This window comes from Pleurodeles waltl, chromosome 7 (assembly GCF_031143425.1).
Source record: "Pleurodeles waltl isolate 20211129_DDA chromosome 7, aPleWal1.hap1.20221129, whole genome shotgun sequence".
Classification (NCBI taxonomy): domain Eukaryota; kingdom Metazoa; phylum Chordata; class Amphibia; order Caudata; family Salamandridae; genus Pleurodeles; species Pleurodeles waltl.
Window position 1 is genome coordinate 917,025,901 of NC_090446.1, and position 21,552 is coordinate 917,047,452.

The window sequence follows — 21,552 nt, forward strand, 5'->3', positions numbered from 1 at the left end:
AAGCCTACTGCTCGACCACACTACCACAAAATAGAGCATTAGTATGATCTCTTTTTGCCACTATCTTACCTCTAAGGGGAACCCTTGGACTCTGTGCATACTATTCCTTACTTTGAAATAGTGCATACAGAGCCAACTTCCTACATGGACCATACGCAAAAACGTATTTTCATACAGCAGGGAACAGGAAAAATAAGCACCCTTCCCCCTATTAGGAGAAAAAGGAGACTGGAGTTTTAAACAGACCAGGCGCCACAAACCAAGATGGTGAAAAAGGTGACTCCGCCACCCTCTCCTCCACCTGTAATTAACGTCTCACCAGCACAAACTCCGTCACATTCCCCGGCTCACACCACCATGAGCCAAGGTGACCAGGATCAAGACGCTTGGGACTTATATGACGCCCCAGTGTCGGACAACAGTCCGGAGGCATATCCAACAAAGCCCTCACCACCAGAAGACAGCACAGCATATTCTCAAGTGGTGGCTAGAGCGGCACAATTCCACAACGTAAACCTCCACTCAGAACAAGTCGAGGATGACTTTTTATTCAACACCCTCTCCTCCACCCACAGCTCCTACCAAAGCCTGCCTATGCTGCCAGGTATGCTTCGGCACGCAAAGGAAATCTTCAAGGAGCCGGTCAAAAGTAGGGCAATAACGCCAAGGGTGGAAAAGAAATATAAGGCACCTCCTACAGACCCTGTTTTCATCACCACACAGCTGCCACCAGATTCCGTCGTAGTAGGAGCAGCTCGGGAAAGAGCCAACTCCCACACATCTGGGGATGCACCGCCCCCAGATAAAGAGAGCCGCGAGTTCGATGCAGCTGGGAAAAGAGTCGCAGCACAAGCTGCAAACCAGTGGCGCATCGCTAACTCTCAAGCACTACTTGCGCGCTATGACAGAGCCCATTGGGATGAGATGCAACACCTCATCGAGCATCTACCCAAGGAACTACAAAAGAGGGCAAAGCAGGTGGTTGAGGAAGGTCAGAACATCTCAAATAACCAGATACGGTCCTCTATGGACGCAGCAGACACAGCTGCAAGAACAATTAATACATCTGTGACCATTAGAAGGCACGCATGGCTAAGAACGTCTGGGTTCAAACCAGAGATACAGCAGGCAGTGCTCAATATGCCCTTCAACGAAAAACAACTGTTCGGACCAGAAGTGGACACGGCAATCGAAAAACTAAAAAAACACACTGACACTGCTAAAGCCATGGGCGCACTCTACTCCCCGCAGAGCAGAGGAACCTACAGCACCTTCCGCAAGACACCCTTTAGAGGGGGGTTTCGGGGTCAGGCCACACAAGCCGGCACCTCGCAGGCAACACCGTCCAGCTACCAGGGACAGTACAGGGGAGGCTTCCGGGGTCAATATAGAGGAGGGCAATTCCCTAGGAATAGAGGAAAATTTCAAAGCCCCAATACCCCTACAACCAAGCAGTGACTCAGATGTCACTCACCCCCTCCACACAACAACAGTGGGGGGAAGAATAGGTCATTATTACAAAGCATGGGAGGAAATAACTACAGACACTTGGGTCTTAGCAATTATCCAACATGGTTATTGCATAGAATTCCTAAAATTCCCTCCAAACATACCACCAAAAGCACAGAATTTATCAAAACAACATTCCGAACTTCTGGAAATAGAAGTTCAAGCACTATTGCAAAAGAATGCAATCGAATTAGTACCAAACACACAAACAAACACAGGAGTCTATTCACTGTACTTCTTAATACCAAAAAAGGACAAAACACTGAGACCAATCCTAGACCTCAAAATACTAAACACCTACATCAAATCAGACCACTTTCACATGGTCACGCTACAAGAAGTGTTACCATTGCTAAAACTACAGGACTACATGACAACCCTAGACCTCAGACGCGTATTTCCATATACCAATACATCCATCGCACAGAAAATACCTACGGTTCTTATTCAAAGGAATACATTACCAATTCAAGGTATTGCCTTTTGGTTTAACAACCGCACCAAGAGTCTTTACCAAATGTCTAGCAGTAGTGGCTGCACACATCAGAAGGCAGCAAATACATGTATTCCCGTATCTAGACGACTGGCTAATCAAAACCAATTCACTAACAAAGTGCTTACACCACACAAATCAAATCATACAAACCCTCTACAAACTAGGTTTCACCGTCAACTTTGCAAAATCCAACATTTTACCGTGCAAGGTACAACAATACCTGGGAGCCATAATAGACACAACAAAAGGAGTAGCCACTCCAAGTCCACAAAGAATTCAAAATTTCAACAAGATCGTACAACGCATGTATCCAACACAAACAATACAAGCAAAGATGATATTACAACTCCTAGGCATGATGTCCTCATGCATAGCCATTGTTCGAACGCAAGACTGCACATGAGGCCCTTACAACAGTGCCTAGCATCACAATGGTCACAAGCACAGGGTCACCTTCTAGATCTGGTGTTGATAGACCGCCAAACTTACCTCTCGCTTCTATGGTGGAACAGTATAAATTTAAACAAAGGGCGTCCTTTCCAAGACCCAGTGCCACAATACGTAATAACAGATGCTTCCATGACAGGGTGGGGAGCACACCTCGATCAACACAGCATACAAGGACAATGGAACGTACATCAAACAAAACTGCATATCAATCACCTAGAAATGCTAGCAGTTTTTCAAGCATTAAGGGCTTTCCAACCAATTATAACTCACAAATACATTCTTGTCAAAACAGGCAACATGACAACAATGTATTATCTAAACAAACAAGGGGGGACGCACAACGCAGTTGAGCCTGCTGGCACAAAAGATATGGCGATGGGCAATTCACAACCACATTCGCTTAATAGCACAGTTTATTCCAGGGATCCAGAATCAACTTGCAGACAATCTCTCTCGAGATCACCAACAGGTCCACGAATGGGAATTTCACCCCCAAATTCTAAACACTTACTTCAGGCTCTGGGGGACACCTCAAATAGACTTGTTTGCAACAAAAGAGAACGCAAAATGCCAAAACTTAGATACCCACACAGGCAGTCCCAAGGCAATGCCCTATGGATGAACTGGTCAGGGATATTTGCCTACGCTTTTCCTCCTCTCCCTCTCCTTCCTTTTCTGGTAAACAAATTGAGTCAAAACAAACTCAAACTCATATTAATAGCACCAACTTGGGCAAGGCAACCCTGGTACACAACACTGCTAGACCTATCAGTAGTACCCCACATCAAATTGCCCAACAGGCCGGATCTGTTAACACAACACAACCAACAGATCAGACATCCAGATCCAGCATCGCTGAATCTAGCAATCTGGCTCCTGAAGTCCTAGAATTCGGACACTTACAACTTACCCAAGAATGTATGGAAGTCATAAAGCAAGCCAGAAGGCCGTCCACTAGGCACTGCTATGCAAGTAAATGGAAGAGGTTTGTTTGCTACTGCCATCATAATCAGATCCAACCTTTACACGCAACTCCAAAGGATGTAGTAAGTTACTTGCTTCACTTACAAAAATCTAACCTAGCCTTCTCTTCCATTAAAATGCACCTTGCAGCAATATCTGCATACCTGCAGACTACCTATTCAACTTCCCTATATAGGATACCAGTCATTAAAGCATTCATGGAAGGCCTTAAAAGAATTATACCACCAAGAACACCACCTGTTCCTTCATGGAACTTAAATGTTGTCTTAACAAGACTCATGGGTCCACCTTTTGAACCCATGCACTCTTGCGAAATACAGTTCCTAACCTGGAAGGTTGCATTTCTCATCGCCATTACATCCCTAAGAAGAGTAAGCGAAATTCAGGCGTTTACAATACAAGAACCTTTTATACAACTACACAAAAATAAAGTCGTCCTAAGGACTAATCCTAAATTTTTACCAAAGGTTATTTCACCGTTCCACCTAAATCAAACAGTGGAACTACCAGTGTTCTTCCCACAGCCAGATTCCGTAGCTGAGAGGGCACTACATACCTTAGGTGTCAAAAGAGCATTAATGTACTACATTGACAGAACGAAAAACATCAGAAAGACTAAACAACTATTTATTGCATTCCAAAAACCTCATGCAGGAAACCCAATATCAAAACAAGGTATAGCCAGATGGATAGTTAAATGCATCCAAATCTGCTACCTTAAAGCAAAACGACAACTGCCCATTACACCAAGGGCACACTCAACCAGAAAAAAAGGTGCTACCATGGCCTTTCTAGGGAACATCCCAATGCAAGAAATATGTAAGGCAGCCACATGGTCTACGCCACACACGTTCACCAAGCACTACTGTGTAGACGTGCTATCCGCACAGCAATCCACAGTAGGTCAAGCCGTGTTAAGAACATTATGTTCGATGGCATATGTTGCTGCAGATACACATGTTTCGCACAGTCCGCTGCCTGGTGTTGGGCTCGGAGTATTACAAGTTGTTTTTCTTCGAAGAAGTCTTTTTTGGTCACGGGACCGAAGGACTCCTCCCTCTTCGGCTCCATTGCGCATGGGCGTCGACTCCACCTTAGATTGTTTTTTTCCGCTGTCGGGTTCGGACGTATTCCTTTTCGCTCCGTGTTTCGGTTCGGAAAGTTAGTCAGAATCTCGGAAGAAAGCGTCGGTATTGTTCCGTTCAGTATCGGGATAGTTAGGTACATCGACACCGATCATCGGAAGACTTTGGGGTAGCTTCGATCCCCCGTCGGGGCCTGGTCGGCCCGACCGCGTGCGACATCGAAGCCGATGGAACGGACCCCGTTTCGTTTCTGCCCAAAATGTCACAGTAAGTATCCTTATACAGATCAGCACTTGGTCTGTAACTTGTGCTTGTCCCCCGAGCACAAGGAGGATACCTGTGAGGCCTGTCGAGCCTTCCGGTCCAGAAAAACACTCCGGGACCGAAGAGCCAGGCGTCTACAAATGGCGTCCACGCCGACAAAACAATGTTTCGACGACAAAGAGGAAACATTCTCGGTTCCGGAATCAGAATCCGGAGACTCCGACGTCGAACAACAGCAACAAACAGTGAGTAAGACGTCGAAAATTAAAACCATCGAGAAGACAAAAGCCCAGGGGACGCCACTGCCAACAGGCCATGGCTCGACCCATAAAACCGGCGAGCCGTTGAAGGCGCCGAAAAAGGGCACGCCCATAGCGAAGACACCTGACTCCGGTCGAGGGACCGCCATGGAGCAACCTCGGAGCCGAGATAGCGGCTCCGAGAGGCAAAAACAAGATGCCGGCACCGAAAAACATCGGCACCGAGACACACTGCCGAAAGCCACAAAAATTCTGTCGGTGCCGAAGCCGAAAAAAGATTCTCTCTCGGCGCCGAAAAGTTCCACACCTCCATCCTACACAGAGGAACAAGGAATAAGTGGCCAGATGCACAGATTTGGACAAGAGCTCCAAAGTGTAGAATCAGACTACACACAAAAGAGACTGTACATCCAGCAAGACACAGGGAAGATATCAACCCTTCCCCCAATAATGAGAAAAAGAAGGATCGGACTTCTCAAGGATGACGCACAACCACAAGCCAAAGTGGTTAAAAAAGTCACGCCTCCGCCCTCTCCACCACCACAGGCATCGCCGGCACAAACACCGCCACAAATGCACTCACCAGCGCAAACTACCATAAGTCAAGATAATCAGGATCAAGACGCTTGGGACCTATATGACACCCCAGTGCCGGACAATGATCCCGATTCATACCCCACAAAGCCGTACCTCATACTCGCAACTGGTGGCTAGGGCAGCAGAATTCCACGATGTCCAACTGCATTCCGATCCTATAGAGGATGATTTTTTATTTAACACCCTCTCGGCTACACATAGCCAATATCAATGTCTCCCAATGCTACCAGGGATGTTAAGGCACGCAAAACAAATTTTTGAAGAGCCGGTAAAATCAAGAGCCATCACCCCAAGGGTGGATAAGAAATACAAACCACCACCCACAGACCCAGTGTTTATTACTTCGCAGTTACCACCTGACTCGGTAGTAGTAGGGGCAGCTCGCAAAAGAGCAAATTCCCATACATCTGGCGACGCCCCACCTCCGGACAAAAAAAGCAGAAAATTTGATGCGGCATGAAAAAGAGTAGCATCACAGGCAGCCAACCAGTGGCGCATCGCAAATTCTCAAGCGCTGCTGGCCCGATATGACCGCGCACACTGGGATGAGATGCAACTTCTCATAGACCATCTTCCACAGGAATACCAACAAAGGGCGCAGCAAATAGTTGAAGAGGGACAAACGATCTCAAACAATCAAATCCGCTCTTCAATGGACGCAGCCGATACTGCAGCGAGAACAGTCAACACTGCTGTCACCATAAGGAGACACGCTTGGCTCCGCACTTCAGGCTTCAAACCTGAAATCCAGCAGGCTGTCCTTAATATGCCCTTCAACGAGAAACAACTTTTTGGCCCTCAAGTGGACACAGCCATAGAAAAACTTGAAAAGGACACAGACACGGCCAAAGCCATGGGCGCGCACTACTCCCCGCAGAGCAGAGGCTCTTTTAGAAAAACTCCATTTAGAGGGGGGTTTCGTGGCCAACCCACAGACACCACCAGCCAACAAACAAGAACCACACCATATCAGGGTTCATTCCAAAGAGGAGGTTTCAGGGGATATAGAGGGGGTCAATTCCCAAGGAGTAGGGGAAGATTCCAGACTCCAAAAACACCTCCACCTAAACAGTGACTTTCAAGTCACACAACCCCTTCACTCAACACCAGTGGGGGGAAGACTAAGCCAATTCTACCAATCTTGGCAGCAGATTACAACAGACAATTGGGTATTAGCAATAATCCAACATGGCTATTGCATAGAATTCCACAAATTCCCACCAAACATCCCTCCAAAAACACGCAAAATGTCACCACAACATTTAGAACTTTTAGGACTAGAAGTTCAAGCACTACTGCAAAAGGATGCAATAGAGTTAGTACCAGTACAACAAAAAAACACAGGAGTTTACTCCCTGTACTTTCTAATTCCAAAAAAAGACAAAACATTAAGACCAATATTAGATCTCAGGACACTAAATACCTACATCATATCGGACCACTTTCACATGGTCACACTACAAGACATTCCACTGCTCAAACAGCAAGATTACATGACCACATTAGACCTAAAAGATGCGTACTTTCATATACCGATACACCCTTCTCACAGAAAGTACCTAAGGTTCGTATTCAAAGGAATACATTACCAATTCAAAGTGTTGCCATTCGGAATAACAACTGCACCAAGAGTATTCACAAAATGTCTAGCAGTAGTAGCAGCACATATCAGGAGACAACAGATACATGTGTTTCCTTACCTAGACGATTGGCTAATCAAGACCAACACAGTAAAAAAGTGCACAAACGACACCACATATGTCATTCAAACCCTTCACAAACTGGGTTTCTCCATCAACTATACAAAGTCACACCTCAAACCGTGTCAGACACAACAATATCTAGGGGCAGCCATCAACACATCAAAAGGAATTGCCACTCCAAGTCCACAAAGAGTGCAAGCATTCCACAAGGTAATAAGTGCTATGTTTCCAAACCAAAAGATACAAGCAAAATTTGTGCTAAAACTTCTAGGCATGATGTCATCATGCATAGCCATTGTCCCAAACGCAAGGCTACACATGCGACCCTTACAACAGTGCCTAGCATCACAATGGTCACAGGCACAGGGTCAACTTCAAGATCTGGTGTTGGTAGACCGCCAAACATACCTCTCGCTTCTATGGTGGAACAGCAACAATTTAAACAAAGGGCGGACATTTCAGGACCCAGTGCCTCAATACGTTATAACAGATGCTTCCATGACAGGGTGGGGAGCACACCTCAATCACCACAGCATTCAAGGACAATGGGATGTACACCAAACAAAATTTCATATCAATTACCTAGAACTGTTAGCAGTATTTCTAGCGTTAAAAGCCTTTCAACCCATAATAACACACAAATACATTCTTGTCAAAACAGACAACATGACAACAATGTATTATTTAAACAAACAAGGAGGAACACACTCAACACAATTGTGTCTCCTAACACAAAAAATATGGCAGTGGGCGACTCACAACAACATTCGCCTAATAGCACAATTTATTCCAGGGATCCAAAACCAACTAGCAGACAACCTTTCGCGAGACCACCAACAAGTCCATGAATGGGAAATTCACCCCCAAGTTCTGAACAAGTACTTTCAAATTTGGGGAACACCCCAGATAGATTTGTTCGCAACAAAAGAAAACGCAAAATGCCAAAACTTCGCATCCAGGTACCCACACCGCGAATCACAAGGCAATGCTCTATGGATGAGTTGCTCAGGGATATTTGCATACGCTTTTCCCCCTCTCCCTCTCCTTCCATATCTAGTAAACAAGTTGAGTCAAAACCAACTCAAACTCATACTGATAGCACCCACATGGGCAAGACAACCTTGGTATACAACTCTACTAGACCTTTCACTAGTACTGCATGTCAAACTACCCAACAGACCAGATCTGTTAACACAACACAAACAACAGATCAGGCATCCAAACCCAGCATCATTGAATCTGGCAATTTGGCTCCTGAAATCCTAGAATTCGGACACTTAGACCTCACACAAGAATGTATGGAGGTCATAAAACAAGCTAGAAAAGCTTCCACTAGACACTGCTATGCATCTAAGTGGAAAAGATTTGTTTGCTACTGCCATACCAATCAAATCCAACCATTGCATGCCTCTACAAAGGACATAGTGGGATACTTCCTACATTTGCAAAAAGCGAATCTCGCTTTTTCATCTATAAAAATACACCTCGCAGCAATATCTGCTTACCTACAAACTACTCATTCATCGTCTCTATTTAGAATACCAGTTATTAAAGCATTCATGGAAGGGCTAAAAAGAATTATACCACCAAGAACACCACCAGTTCCTTCATGGAACCTTAACATCGTCTTAACAAGACTCATGGGTCCACCTTTCGAACCCATGCATTCCTGTGAAATGCAATATCTAACCTGGAAAGTCGCATTTCTCATTGCAATCACATCCCTCAGAAGAGTAAGTGAAATACAGGCATTTACCATACAAGAACCATTTATTCAAATACAGAAAAATAAAATAGTTCTAAGAACAAATCCAAAATTTCTACCAAAAGTAATCTCACCATTCCATTTAAATCAAACAGTAGAATTGCCAGTGTTCTTCCCACAACCAGATTCCGTGGCTGAAAGGGCACTACATACATTAGACATCAAAAGAGCACTAATGTACTACATTGACAGAACAAAGCTAATCAGGAAAACAAAACAACTGTTCATAGCTTTTCAAAAACCACACATAGGAAATCCAATCTTTAAACAAGGCATTGCTAGATGGATAGTCAGATGTATTCAAACATGCTATCTTAAAGCCAAAAGAGAATTGCCTATTACACCAAAGGCACACTCAACCAGAAAGAAAGGTGCTACAATGGCCTTTCTAGGAAACATTCCTATGAGCGAAATATGTAAGGCTGCAACCTGGTCTACGCCTCATACATTTACTAAACACTACTGTGTAGATGTACTAAATGCACAACAAGCTACAGTGGGCCAAGCTGTACTAAGAACATTATTCCAAACTACTTCAACTCCTACAGGCTAAACCACCGCTTTTAGGGGAGGTAACTGCTTTATAGTCTATGCGAAACATGTGTATCTGCAGCAACATATGCCATCGAACTGAAAATGTCACTTACCCAGTGTACATCTGTTCGTGGCATTAGTCGCTGCAGATTCACATGTGCCCTCCCGCCTCCCCGGGAAGCCTGTAGCCGTTTAGAAGTAGATCTTAAATCTTAAACATTTGTACATTTGTAAATAATTATTATAAACTTTTTATGTACATACGTATTCACTCCATTGCATGGGCACTATTTATAGCAAACAACTCCATCCTCACCCTCTGCGGGGAAAACAATCTAAGATGGAGTCGACGCCCATGCGCAATGGAGCCGAAGAGGGAGGAGTCCTTCGGTCCCGTGACCAAAAAAGACTTCTTCGAAGAAAAACAACTTGTAATACTCCGAGCCCAACACCAGGCAGCGGACTGTGCGAAACATGTGAATCTGCAGCGACTAATGCCACGAACAGATGTACACTGGGTAAGTGACATTTTCATTCAGACCACTTCCATTCCTACAGGCTGAGCCACCGCTTATGGGGAGATAACTGCTTACTAGTCTATGCAGAACATGTGTATCTACAGCGACAGATGCCATCTGTAAAGAAATGGCTCCCTGTTGCAGTTACCCCCCACTTTTTGCCTGATACGGATGCTGACTTGACTGAGAAGAGTGCTGGGACCCTGCTAACCAGGCCCCAGCACCAGTGTTCCTTCACCTAAAATGTACCATTGTATCCACAATTGGCACACCCTGGCATTCAGATAAGTCCCTTGTAACTGGTACTTCTAGTACCAAGGGCCCTGATGCCAAGGATGGTCTCTAAGGGCTGCAGCATGTCTTATGCCACCCTAGAGACCCCTCACTCAGCACAGACACACTGCTTACAAGCCTGTGTGTGCTAGTGAGAACAAAATGAGTAAGTCGACATGGCACTCCCCTCAGGGTGCCATGCCAGCCTCTCACTGCCTATGCAGTATAGGTAAGACACCCCTCTAGCAGGCCTTACAGCCCTAAGGCAGGGTGCACTATACCATAGGTGAGGGTACCAGTGCATGAGCATGGTACCCCTACAGTGTCTAAACAAAACCTTAGACATTGTAAGTGCAGGGTAGCCATAAGAGTATATGGTCTGGGAGTCTGTCAAACACGAACTCCACAGCACCATGATGGCTACACTGAAAACTGGGAAGTTTGGTATCAAACTTCTCAGCACAATAAATGCACACTGATGCCAGTGTACATTTTGTTGTAAAATACACCACAGAGGGCACCTTAGAGGTGCCCCCTGAAACTTAACCAACTATCTGTGTAGGCTGACTGGTTCCAGCAGCCTGCCACACTAGAGACATGTTGCTGGCCCCATGGGGAGAGTGCCTTTGTCACTCTGAGGCCAGTAACAAAGCCTGCACTGGGTGGAGATGCTAACACCTCCCCCAGGCAGGAGCTGTGACACCTGGCGGTGAGCCTCAAAGGCTCACCCCTTTGTCACAGCCCAGCAGGGCACTCCAGCTTAGTGGAGTTGCCCGCCCCCTCCGGCCACGGCCCCCACTTTTGGCGGCAAGGCTGGAGGGAACAAAGAAAGCAACAAGGAGGAGTCACTGGCCAGTCAGGACAGCCCCTAAGGTGTCCTGAGCTGAAGTGACTCTAACTTTTAGAAATCCTCCATCTTGCAGATGGAGGATTCCCCCAATAGGGTTAGGATTGTGACCCCCTCCCCTTGGGAGGAGGCACAAAGAGGGTGTACCCACCCTCAGGGCTAGTAGCCATTGGCTACTAACCCCCCAGACCTAAACACGCCCTTAAATTTAGTATTTAAGGGCTACCCTGAACCCTAGAAAATTAGATTCCTGCAACTACAAGAAGGACTGCCTAGCTGAAAACCCCTGCAGAGGAAGACCAGAAGACGACAACTGCCTTGGCTCCAGAAACTCACCGGCCTGTCTCCTGCCTTCCAAAGATCCTGCTCCAGCGACGCCTTCCAAAGGGACCAGCGACCTCGACATCCTCTGAGGACTGCCCCTGCTTCGAAAAGACAAGAAACTCCTGAGGACAGCGGACCTGCTCCAAGAAAGGCTGCAACTTTGTTTCCAGCAGCCTTGAAAGAACCCTGCAAGCTCCCCGCAAGAAGCGTGAGACTTGCAACACTGCACCCGGCGACCCCGACTCGGCTGGTGGAGATCCAACACCTCAGGAGGGACCCCAGGACTACTCTGATACTGTGAGTACCAAAACCTGTCCCCCCTGAGCCCCCACAGCGCCGCCTGCAGAGGGAATCCCGAGGCTTCCCCTGACCGCGACTCTTTGAATCCTAAGTCCCGACGCCTGGGAGAGACCCTGCACCCGCAGCCCCCAGGACCTGAAGGACCGGACTTTCACTGGAGAAGTGACCCCCAGGAGTCCCTCTCCCTTGCCCAAGTGGAGGTTTCCCCGAGGAACCCCCCCCTTGCCTGCCTGCAGCGCTGAAGAGATCCCGAGATCTCTCATAGACTAACATTACAAACCCAACGCTTGTTTCTACACTGCACCCGGCCGCCCCCGCGCTGCTGAGGGTGAAATTTCTGTGTGGGCTTGTGTCCCCCCCGGTGCCCTACAAAACCCCCCTGGTCTGCCCTCCGAAGACGCGGGTACTTACCTGCAAGCAGACCGGAACCGGGGCACCCCCTTCTCTCCATTCTAGCCTATGTGTTTTGGGCACCACTTTGAACTCTGCACCTGACCGGCCCTGAGCTGCTGGTGTGGTGACTTTGGGGTTGCTCTGAACCCCCAACGGTGGGCTACCTTGGACCAAGAACTGAACCCTGTAAGTGTCTTACTTACCTGGTAAAACTAACAAAAACTTACCTCCCCCAGGAACTGTGAAAATTGCACTGTGTCCACTTTTAAAACAGCTATTTGTGAATAACTTGAAAAGTATACATGCAATTTTGATGATTTGAAGTTCCTAAAGTACTTACCTGCAATACCTTTCGAATGAGATATTACATGTAGAATTTGAACCTGTGGTTCTTAAAATAAACTAAGAAAAGATATTTTTCTATACAAAAACCTATTGGCTGGATTTGTCTCTGAGTGTGTGTACCTCATTTATTGTCTATGTGTATGTACAACAAATGCTTAACACTACTCCTTGGATAAGCCTACTGCTCGACCACACTACCACAAAATAGAGCATTAGTATTATCTATTTTTACCACTATTTTACCTCTAAGGGGAACCCTTGGACTCTGTGCATGCTATTCCTTACTTTGAAATAGCACATACAGAGCCAACTTCCTACATTGGTGGATCAGCGGTGGGGTACAAGACTTTGCATTTGCTGGACTACTCAGCCAATACCTGATCACACGACAAATTCCAAAATTGTCATTAGAAATTCATTTTTGCAATTTTAAATTTTTCTAAATTCTTAAAAGTCCTGCTAGGGCCTTGTGTGTTAAGTCCCTGTTTAGCATTGTCTTTTAGAGTTTAAAAGTTTGTTAAAGGTTTGAAATTAGATTCTAGAAACAGTTTTAGATTCTTTAAAAAGTCTTCCAACTTTTAGCAAAATAATGTCTGATACAGAGATGAATGTGGTGGAACTCGACACCACACCTTACCTCCATCTTAAGATGAGGGAGCTAAGGTCTCTCTGTAATATAAAGAAAATAACCATTGGCTCCAGACCTACCAAAATTCAGCTCCAGGAGCTGTTGGCAGAGTTTGAAAAAGCCAACCCCTCTGAGGATGACTTCACAGAGGAAGAAATTAGTGACTTGGAGGGCAATTCCCCCCTTCCAGTCCTAAATAGGGAGACCAGGGCCTCTCAAGCCCTGTCTCCAAAAATGAGTCAGAAATGTTGCTTCCCTCACAGGAGGGTCCAGCATTTCTGAAATCACTGAGGATGCTCTCAGTGAGGATGACCCCCTGTTAGCCAGGATGGTCAAAAGATTGGCTTTGGAAAAGCAGCTCCTAGCCATAGAAAGGGAAAGAAAAGAGATGGGCCTAGGTCCCATCAATGGTGGCAGCAACTTAAATAGGGTCAGAGATTCTCCTGACATCCTAAAAATCCCCAAAGGGATTGTAACAAAATATGAAGATGGTGATGACATCACCAAATGGTTCACAGCTTTTGAGAGGGCTTGTGTAACCAGAAAAGTGAACAGATCTCACTGGGGTGCTCTCCTTTGGGAAATGTTCACTGGAAAGTGTAGGGATAGACTCCTCACACTCTCTGGAAAAGATGCAGAATCTTATGACCTCATGAAGGGTACCCTGATTGAGGGCTTTGGATTCTCCACTGAGGAGTATAGAATTAGATTCAGGGGGGCTCAAAAATCCTCGAGCCAGACCTGGGTTGATTTTGTAGACTACTCAGTAAAAACACTAGATGGTTGGTTAACTGGAAATGAAGTGTGTGACTATGTTGGGCTTTATAATTTGTTTATGAAAGAACACATTTTAAGTAACTGCTTCAATGAAAAGTTGCATCAGTATCTGGTAGACCTAGGTCCAATTTCTCCCCAAGAATTGGGAAAGAAGGCAGACCACTGGGTCAAGACTAGGGTAACCAAAACTTCCACTGGGGGTGACCAAAAGAAAGGGGTTACAAAAACTCCCCAGGAGAAAGTGGGTAACACTAGAAACAAAGAAAAAGAGTCCTCTGTAGGCCCCCAAAAACCAGAACAGGTGGGTGGGCCCCAAGACACAACCCAAAACAAAGGTGGGTACCAGGGTAAGAACTGGGATGCCACTAAGGCATGGTGCCACAACTGTAAACAGTCTGGGCACCACACCAAGGACACTTCTTGTCCCAAAAACAAACCCCAGAACAAAATTCCTGGGGTAACCAGTGTAGTCATGGGAGATGACTCCTCAGATGAGGAGGTCTTCCTAGCCTTCAACTGGAAACAGGGCCCAACAGGTGAGTTGGAGATTCCAGAGGGAAGTAGACACTTCCACCACCTACTGGTGAATGGAATCCCAACCACTGCCCTGAGAGACACTTGTGCCAGTCACACTATTGTGCATGACAGGCTGGTGCTCTCAAACCAGTACATCCCAGGTGAGACTGCCAGGGTAAGAGTTAGCCTAGACAGGGTCACTAAGAGGCCTGTGGCTTTAGTGCCCATAGAAGTGGGTGGCACTCTTAGCTGGAGAAGGGTAGTAGTCAGTACAGACCTCCCCCTTGATTGTCTCCTTGGAAATGACTACCCAGAGGTTAGTCAGAGCTCAAGAGAGGAACTGGTCCAGTGCCAGTCCTCTCCCAAGGATTCTGGAAGTCCTGCCTCTGCAGTAAATGCAAGCAGGCCCCAGAAGAAGAAGAAAAGAAAACAGAGTAGGAAGGGTGGACAACCTTTAGCCAAGGTTACAGCAAGCCAAGGAGATTCTGCTCCAGTAGGGGAGAACTCCAAAAATGGCCCTGATAAAGTCCAACCTGACCCACAAGAAGTCCTGGCTAGTCAGGCAACTGTTAAACCTGAGTGGGTGGCTCCTCAGCTAACAGAAGAAAGAGTGGAAGAAGGGTGTTTACTACAAGATGTGGTAACCCCCCACTCTAATACAGCAGACAGGCAACCTGAACCCAAAGAGGCCTGTAACTTAGCCCCTTCCCCTTTAGGTGAAGAGCTAAAGGTGTGGTTCTGGGCACTGACAGCTGTCAGTGGCCTCTGCTGGGTGTTAGCCTTTATGGCTGCACTATCCTTAGCATGGTGGTCTGACCCCATGCCAAATAGCAAGCTAGGCCCCCTGACCCTATTGGTCATGGTGGGGTTACTCCAGCTCTGGGTAACCTCTCTGGGTAAGCTAGGGGTAACCCTGGCCAAGATAAAGTTAGCAGAGGTGGATACCTCTAAGACCAAAATAGAAAGAATGGGTGGAGACATTGAAGAGGCAGACAAGAGGCAATTCAGACTAGGTCCTATCACTGTGGAAGTAGGTCAGTTCCCCAAAGGGAATGACCTGAACAGAAGGATGTAAGGCAGAGTAGGCCCTGCAACTAACCAGCCTATTTCTCCTACTCTTCCTCGCCTGACAGACTAGGAAGACTCTCCCAGCTTGGGCTGAGTCTCCTGGCCTGTGGGCTGGGGGGGGCTTGTGTAAAGAAATGGCTCCCTGTTGCAGTTACCCCCCACTTTTTGCCTGATACTGATGCTGACTTGACTGAGAAGAGTGCTGGGACCCTGCTAACCAGGCCCCAGCACCAGTGTTCCTTCACCTAAAATGTACCATTGTAGCCACAATTGGCACACCCTGGCATTCAGATAAGTCCCTTGTAACTGGTACTTCTAGTACCAAGGGCCCTGATGCCAAGGAAGGTCTCTAAGGGCTGCAGCATGTCTTATGCCACCCTAGAGACCCCTCACTCAGCACAGACACACTGCTTACAAGCCTGTGTGTGCTAGTGAGAACAAAATGAGTAAGTCGACATGGCACTCCCCTCAGGGTGCCATGCCAGCCTCTCACTGCCTATGCAGTATAGGTAAGACACCCCTCTAGCAGGCCTTACAGCCCTAAGGCAGGGTGCACTATACCATAGGTGAGGGTACCAGTGCATGAGCATGGTACCCCTACAGTGTCTAAACAAAACCTTAGACATTGTAAGTGCAGGGTAGCCATAAGAGTATATGGTCTGGGAGTCTGTCAAACACGAACTCCACAGCACCATGATGGCTACACTGAAAACTGGGAAGTTTGGTATCAAACTTCTCAGCACAATAAATGCACACTGATGCCAGTGTACATTTTGTTGTAAAATACACCACAGAGGGCACCTTAGAGGTGCCCCCTGAAACTTAACCAACTATCTGTGTAGGCTGACTGGTTCCAGCAGCCTGCCACACTAGAGACATGTTGCTGGCCCCATGGGGAGAGTGCCTTTGTCACTCTGAGGCCAGTAACAAAGCCTGCACTGGGTGGAGATGCTAACACCTCCCCCAGGCAGGAGCTGTGACACCTGGCGGTGAGCCTCAAAGGCTCACCCCTTTGTCACAGCCCAGCAGGGCACTCCAGCTTAGTGGAGTTGCCCGCCCCCTCCGGCCACGGCCCCCACTTTTGGCGGCAAGGCTGGAGGGAACAAAGAAAGCAACAAGGAGGAGTCACTGGCCAGTCAGGACAGCCCCTAAGGTGTCCTGAGCTGAAGTGACTCTAACTTTTAGAAATCCTCCATCTTGCAGATGGAGGATTCCCCCAATAGGGTTAGGATTGTGACCCCCTCCCCTTGGGAGGAGGCACAAAGAGGGTGCACCCACCCTCAGGGCTAGTAGCCATTGGCTACTAACCCCCCAGACCTAAACACGCCCTTAAATTTAGTATTTAAGGGCTACCCTGAACCCTAGAAAATTAGATTCCTGCAACTACAAGAAGAAGGACTGCCTAGCTGAAAACCCCTGCAGAGGAAGACCAGAAGACGACAACTGCCTTGGCTCCAGAAACTCACCGGCCTGTCTCCTGCCTTCCAAAGATCCTGCTCCAGCGACGCCTTCCAAAGGGACCAGCGACCTCGACATCCTCTGAGGACTGCCCCTGCTTCGAAAAGACAAGAAACTCCCGAGGACAGCGGACCTGCTCCAAGAAAGGCTGCAACTTTGTTTCCAGCAGCCTTGAAAGAACCCTGCAAGCTCCCCGCAAGAAGCGTGAGACTTGCAACACTGCACCCGGCGACCCCGACTCGGCTGGTGGAGATCCAACACCTCAGGAGGGACCCCAGGACTACTCTGATACTGTGAGTACCAAAACCTGTCCCCCCTGAGCCCCCACAGCGCCGCCTGCAGAGGGAATCCCGAGGCTTCCCCTGACCGCGACTCTTTGAATCCTAAGTCCCGACGCCTGGGAGAGACCCTGCACCCGCAGCCCCCAGGACCTGAAGGACCGGACTTTCACTGGAGAAGTGACCCCCAGGAGTCCCTCTCCCTTGCCCAAGTGGAGGTTTCCCCGAGGAACCCCCCCCTTGCCTGCCTGCAGCGCTGAAGAGATCCCGAGATCTCTCATAGACTAACATTACAAACCCAACGCTTGTTTCTACACTGCACCCGGCCGCCCCCGCGCTGCTGAGGGTGAAATTTCTGTGTGGGCTTGTGTCCCCCCCGGTGCCCTACAAAACCCCCCTGGTCTGCCCTCCGAAGACGCGGGTACTTACCTGCAAGCAGACCGGAACCGGGGCACCCCCTTCTCTCCATTCTAGCCTATGTGTTTTGGGCACCACTTTGAACTCTGCACCTGACCGGCCCTGAGCTGCTGGTGTGGTGACTTTGGGGTTGCTCTGAACCCCCAACGGTGGGCTACCTTGGACCAAGAACTGAACCCTGTAAGTGTCTTACTTACCTGGTAAAACTAACAAAAACTTACCTCCCCCAGGAACTGTGAAAATTGCACTAAGTGTCCACTTTTAAAACAGCTATTTGTGAATAACTTGAAAAGTATACATGCAATTTTGATGATTTGAAGTTCCTAAAGTACTTACCTGCAATACCTTTCGAATGAGATATTACATGTAGAATTTGAACCTGTGGTTCTTAAAATAAACTAAGAAAAGATATTTTTCTATACAAAAACCTATTGGCTGGATTTGTCTCTGAGTGTGTGTACCTCATTTATTGTCTATGTGTATGTACAACAAATGCTTAACACTACTCCTTGGATAAGCCTACTGCTCGACCACACTACCACAAAATAGAGCATTAGTATTATCTATTTTTACCACTATTTTACCTCTAAGGGGAACCCTTGGACTCTGTGCATGCTATTCCTTACTTTGAAATAGCACATACAGAGCCAACTTCCTACACCATCGAACTGAAAATGTCACTTACCCAGTGTACATCTGTTCGTGGCATCAGTCGCTAGAGATTCACATGTGCCCACCCGCCTCCCCGGGAGCCTGTAGCAGTTCGGAAGTTAGCTTCAACTTTGTACATTTGTATATATTATTTTCACCTTAAATAGGTACATACTTAATCACTCCATTGCATGGGCACTATTACTACAACACAACTCCTACCTCACCCTCTGCGGGGAAAACAATCGAAGATGGAGTCGACGCCCATGCGCAATGGAGACAGAAGGAGGAGTCACTCGGTCCCGTGACTCGAAAGACTTCTTCGAAGAAAAACAACTTGTAACACTCCGACCCAACACCAGATGGCGAGCTATGCAGAACATGTGAATCTCCATCGACTGATGCCACGAACAGATGTGCACTGGGTAAGTGACATTTTCATTCTTGGTCTAGCGGAGCCCTTAATACTGAATTTGGTGGGAAGGATCATTTCCCTATACCTATTTGGCTATTTTCCTCCATTCCAAGATAGAGGAAACTGAATTTGAGGGTTTGCTTCGCAGGCAGCACCATAGGGGTGGTGCAGGCTAGGTGAAGGCCGCTCCTCCTACCCTTTGTTTGGTTTCCCACATTTGCTCCTTCCAAAAGTGGGGGTTTGCAAAGGGGGAGGCCATCTGCTGCTAGCAGCAGACCTGTGGGCTTGAGTTTCAAGGGCAGTACTCCTCTGAAGCTCACTGCCAGAAGAGTGCACATTACTGGGGGAGGGGGTGTTAACTCTCCTACCCAGGAAGGGCATTGCTTTACAAAACAGAGCCAGGGCTCTCCTGCCGCTTTGTATATTTGCTTTCTGAGTGTGGCAGGTTGGCTGGAACCAGTCTATAACCTTGCCAGGATAGTTAGCTTTTGCAGGGGGCACGTCTAAGGTGACCCCTCGGTACATTTAATAATAAATGCAGTACTGGTACCAGTTTGAACTTATCGTTCAGAGTTATTTAATACCAAATAACCCAGGGTTCAGAGTAGCCATTATGTAGCTGAGAAACTCAAGTTTACCAGTGTCCAACGCATACATCAAAATGGCTGCTCTGTTCACTCACTATGTCCCAGGTTTTAAAGGACACAGTGGGGGCATATTGCTCATGCAGTTATGCCCTCACATATAATATGGTGCACTCTGCCTTAGGACTTTAAGGCCTGCTAGAGGGGTGTCTTACCCATAGTAAATCCAGTATAATGTGGACAGGGCACACAGGTAGTGTGCCAAGTTGAATTTGTGTGTCTGATTTGCACAAGAACACTCAGCCTGCTATGGCAGTGCTGGATGCATGGCCCTAGAAGGTGGCACAATCAGTGCTGCTGCCCTCACGGCTTGCCCATGGTACCCCATGCCCTTGGTACCCAAGTACCTTTTAACAAGGGCCTATAGTAGTAGCTAAAGGTGTATCCAGTTACTTTTACAATGTATTAGGGAAAGAACACTGGCACTGGGAACTTGGTTAGCAGGATCCCAGTGCACTCAAGTCCAAGTTGCATTCAGAAACCAGGCCAAAAAGTGGGGGGGAGGGGGGCGGGTAATGCAACAAGGTGCCAGTCTCTCACAGTGGATGTGAAGAAAGGTCGGGCAGTGCAGAAGAGGACGATCTTGAGATGGGTCATACTCTGCATTAAAAATGTGCTATGCATTGGCGAAAAAGCAACCCTGGAGGGTTTGTGTGCTCACTCCACCAGAGAAATAGCTGCAACCACTGCGTTAGCATGTGAAGTTCCAATTCTGGACATCTGTCGGGCAGCATTGTGGGAGTCTCTAAACACAATCACCAAACACTACTGCCTAGACGGTCTGGTCCGAAGGGACGGGTACTTTGCCCATTTGGTCCTGAAGGACTTCCTATTTTGATCTTGGCTCTGGGGATGGTGTTGCTTTGGTATCTATTCTAAGGTAAGGACTTTGCTACTAGAAGTGTCTATCAGTTGCTTTCCTTTGGTAACGCATTATCTGGTAGACACATATTCAAATTGTAGATTACTTACCGACTGTAGGAAGTTGGCTCTGTATGCACTATTTCAAAGTAAGGAATAGTATGCACAGAGTCCAAGGGTTCCCCTTAGAGGTAAGATAGTGGCAAAAAGAGATAATTCTAATGCTCTATTTTGTGGTAGTGTGGTCGAGCAGTAGGCTTATCAAAGGAGTAGTGTTAAGCATTTGTTGTACATACACACAGGCAATAAATGAGGAACACACACTCAGACAAATCCAGCCAATAGGTTTTGTTGTAGAAAAATATATTTTCTTAGTTTATTTTAAGAACCACAGGTTCAAATTCTACATGTAATATCTCATTTGAAAGGTATTGCAGGTAAGTACTTTAGGAACTTTGAATAATTACAGTAGCATATATACTTTTCACATAAAACACAAATAGCTGTTTTAAAAGTGGACACAGTGCAATTTTCACAGTTCCTGGGGGAGGTAAAGTATTGTTAGGTTTTGCAGGTAAGAAAACCACCTATGGGGTTAAGATTGGGGTCCAAGGTAGCCCACCGTTGGGGGTTCAGAGCAACCCCAAAGTCACCACACCAGCAGCTCAGGGCCGGTCAGGTGCAGAGTTCAAAGTGGTGCCCAAAACGCTTAGGCTTCAATGGAGAGAAGGGGGTGCCCCGGTTCCAGTCTGCCAGCAGGTAAGTACCCGCGTCTTCGGAGGGCAGACCAGGGGGGTTTTGTAGGGCACCGGGGGGGGACACAAGCTCACACAAAAAGCACACCCTCAGCGGCACTGGGGCGGCCGGGTGCAGTGTGCAAAACACGCTTCGGGTTTCCAATGTAAATCAATGGGAGACCAAGGGGTCTCTTCAGCGATGCAGGCAAGGGGGGGGCTCCTCGGGGTAGCCACCACCTGGGCAAGGGAGAGGGCCTCCTGGGGGTCACTCCTGCACTGAAGTTCCGATCCTTCAGGTGCTGCGGGTGCAGGGTCTTTTCCAGCCGTCGGGATTTTAGAGTCAGGCAGTCGCGGTCAGGGGGAGCCTGGGGATTCCCTCTGCAGGCGTCGCTGTGGGGGCTCAGGCGGGGCAACTTTGGTTACTCACAGTCTCGGAGTCGCCGAGGGTCCTCCCT

General features: G+C 47.4%; 1 protein-coding gene across 1 annotated transcript in view; it reads left to right on the plus strand.

Moving 5' to 3' along the window:
• The window catches only part of G3BP1 (G3BP stress granule assembly factor 1), a 506,090-nt gene that overhangs the window by 307,770 nt on the left and 176,768 nt on the right, over positions 1-21,552 (plus strand). The gene's annotated exons all lie outside the window — the stretch shown is intronic.